At 39.8% G+C, this 3,589-nt stretch overlaps 1 long non-coding RNA gene across 1 annotated transcript; it reads left to right on the plus strand.

Moving 5' to 3' along the window:
* The first annotated feature begins 1,562 nt into the window (after window positions 1-1,562).
* Window positions 1,563-2,682, plus strand: LOC138164533 (uncharacterized). Its single transcript, XR_011169107.1, has 2 exons — window positions 1,563-1,897; window positions 2,358-2,682. It is a non-coding gene; the product is annotated as an uncharacterized lncRNA (long non-coding RNA).
* The last annotated feature ends 907 nt before the right edge of the window (window positions 2,683-3,589 follow it).

The raw sequence follows: 3,589 nt of genomic DNA on the forward strand, positions 1-3,589 counted from the left end.
ATAATATGTTTCAACAACTTTTGCTTTATCCATTCCCATTTTTTAGCAGGAATAATTTGTTTTAATAGGTCAGGTTAAAGCTATTATAATTGGTTATAGTGTCCTCTTCCCATATTTATCATTTCTTTTAGATCAATGTTGATTTTGACTTGTAGTCTAATTAGTCAGTGACATAAATACACACAGGCAACTGATTAAGAAATTACTCAAATTGCTAATCAGGAATTTCATATCTGCATATATATCTATATACACGTATGTATATATTTATAGTGTTATCCAATGACATGTGACATGTCCAGGGACATGTGACACCATCTTTTGTGGTAAAAATGTTTATGAGATATGGGTGAGGGGCCCACTGAGTAGTCTATGAACCTTTGGTCTCTTATTTCTATGTCTGAGCAATATTTTCCAATGTACTTCTACTATCCTCTCTTGGGCCTATCCTTATGTTGAAGATGTAGGATCTTGTTAAAATTTTCAAAGAATTATTTTCCCTCATGTTGCTACAGAAACTATAACTATCTTCGTCGTGGACTTTTTGCTTATGTTCATTTTAAGTCCTCCACAAAAGTCTAATTTGGATGTATTGAAGTGGTAGGGAGGTGACCATGGATTCTTGAACACTATATTGACAAAACTCAACAAATTCTGATGGGTTATACCGTACTAATAAGGTTTCAAGTATCGTCAAAAGTACCTATGGCCCACTGAAGCTTAGGATTTATATGTACCAAGTTCAATCTTGGGAGATTTTTGCAAAATATATTCTTTGGCTCACCTCCCCACCCAGAGTTTCCCTTGTAGTATCTGGATTTTATTTATATTTAGGGCACCACAAAAATGAGAAAAGAGCCCTTGTTCCTGAGTAAGAACTTGGATGAACATAAATTCAAATATAGGATGAACTTCATTTAAAATAGCAATAAAATGCAAAAGATTCATACTTCAGCCTATAAACAATTAAGAAAACTCTCCTGGGGTGGCCAGGTAGCACAGCGAGTAAGAGCACTGGCTCCAGTGTTGGGACAACCTGGGGTTCAAATCCGGGCTCAGATACTTAGCACCACACCCAGAAATAACTGGCTGTGTAACCTTGAGCAAGTTACTTAACCCCGATTGCTTTAAAAAAACAAAACAAAACAAAAAAAGAACTCTCCTTGGCTTTGTTGCTGGGATTCTATAATCTCCAAAGATTTATGTAGAAGTTAGGATTTCCCCTCATCATTACCACAAGGGAAGCAAAATTGGGGTTTTTGGCAAGTCAAGCAAACCACCTACCTCTCCTAGGAACATGTGGAGTCTACCTGATCTGTAGCACTACCCTGGAATCAAGAATGAGTTAAGTATTGAGAGGCTGAGTATTAGTAGATTGACCATTAGCTGATGAATTATTTGGCCATGGCAGGCCATCAAACAATGTATAGTTCTTTCTCCTTCCACAGTGACAATGGCAGTGTCAGAGGCAATTAAGAATTATACAGTTTTTAGACCACCTAGAAATATTAGTTTAACTATTGATACTCTAAATTTGAGGCCTAATGACTGTGATAGTAATGGCAATTAAAGATTCCCCTGTATTGGCTTGGTTTTCAAATTGATTGTGTTAAAACCCAGAGCTTGTTAATCCCACCTGTGGGATGGACTTTTTGATGTGAAAAGAAAGTCCTGAACTGGGAGGAGCTGGTGATGTAGATTTGGAGAGACAAGAGAGAGGCAGAAGATCTTTTTGGAAGCAGCACCTCGTGGGGAGAGAGAGAGACTAAGAGAATTGCTGGTGGCCGCTTTGAATTGCCCTGGACTTTTGAGACCTGCCCCCTGAGCTGCCAAGGACTGAGGAGACATGGCTGTTTTGCTGGTACTTTGTCTGTCTGTTTTGATGTTATTTTGCCAGGTTTGTCCACTGGTGAAAGACTGTCCTGTTGAAGAAGTCCTGGAACCTGGCATTTGGTTAAGAAGCCCTGAGACTGTCCTGCAGACAGAGAGTGAATACTGTCCACTGGTGAGGGACAGTGCTGTTGTTGCAGGGGTCTGGAGACTGTCCTGCAGACAGAATGAATACTGTCCACTGATGAAGGACAGTGCTGTTGTTGCAGGGGTCTGGAGACTGTCCTGCAGACAGAGTGAATACTGTCCACTGGTGAAGGACAGTGCTGTTGTTGCAGGGGTCTGGGAGCCTTTCTGTTGGTTCAGAAGCCCTGAAGAAGGATTTTCTTGTTGTATGTTTACAGAAATCCTGGGAGAGGGCTTTGCTAATGTGTTCAGGGGTTCTAGGACTGTTCTACAGACAGAGGATAAATTCATGAAGGGATTGGCAATGTATCTTGTGGCCTTGCTAAGCCTTGTCTCCCCAGGAACTAAGATTGCTGAGAACTTGCCTCCTGTCAAGATGAAGAAAAGACCTCCATTTGGGTATTAAGTGCTGTGTTTAAACTTGATGTAACTCTGGGGTAGATTCACTTGTGATCCAGGGGTGGGGAACTTTTGACCTTATGTTTGGAAACTAATCTCCATTTGAGAAGAGGGGCTTTGTGGTGGACTTAATTAAGGTATAGCCTAGGGGTGGAGAAGTATTTAGAACAGAGACTTTGTAATTGATTGAATGATTGGAAGGTCCTGGGGTGGGGTAGTCCTTGGAGATTATTTAATCACACTTAGTAAATGCTGTATTTTGAATGATGTCATGTTTTGATCTTCTCTGTTCTGGGTTTGTTACTGAATAAAATGGAGAGCACCTATGCTGGTATTCTGAACCTTGGGAAGTTGCCTTTCTTTTGGCATTACATTACAATGACCAATAATTTAATGTATTGCTGGAAGAATATTGGAATTCTCCCTATAAATGAAACCAGAAAATAGATAAATCAGAACAAAGCTAATGTTTCATCTTAAACACAGCAAATTGGCAAAGGTGACAAAAGATGAGAATAGTCAATGTTGGAGGGGTTATGGAACGGCAAGGATTATAGGTGCAATTGGTTCAACCATTATAGAAAGCAATTTGGAATTATATTAAGAAAATTGCTAAAATGTCAGTCTTGTTTGACTCTTGATCCCACCACTAGGTATATGACCCAAGGAAGTCAAAGATAGAAAGGAAGATCTCAAAGACAATAAAATAGTCATAGCAGCACCGTTTTTATGGTAGCAAAGAACTAGAAACAAAGTAGATGTTCACCAGTTGGTGAAGGACTAAACAAATTGGGGTATATGAATATGATAGAACATTAATGCATTTGTATCAGCAATGCCATATTCACAATGCCTATAGAGATTACAAATATGCTGATATAATTATCCATCACAAAATACGTCAGGTTTACCATTTGGGGAAATAAACTAGAAAATTTATTAAGATACCAAAAGACTGAGTCCCAAAACCAGAAAGTGAAAGCCATCAGAGTAGTTATGATATTGGCACAGGTAGATAAAGTAGAAAGCACCCACATTTTCAAGCCTTTAAAACAGAACAGGCTACCTCAGGCAAAGGTCCTCCTCTCCCCACTCACAGCAACCACCCAGCGTCCTGGAAGAGCTCCCAGCAGCTCCAGCCCCTGGCAGTCCTCAGCCGGAGTCCTAACTCAAA

The sequence above is a fragment of the Petaurus breviceps genome, unplaced genomic scaffold (genome assembly GCF_028583685.1).
Source record: "Petaurus breviceps papuanus isolate PSGF00001 unplaced genomic scaffold, PetGlider_PUasm1.0 190, whole genome shotgun sequence".
Taxonomy (NCBI): domain Eukaryota; kingdom Metazoa; phylum Chordata; class Mammalia; order Diprotodontia; family Petauridae; genus Petaurus; species Petaurus breviceps.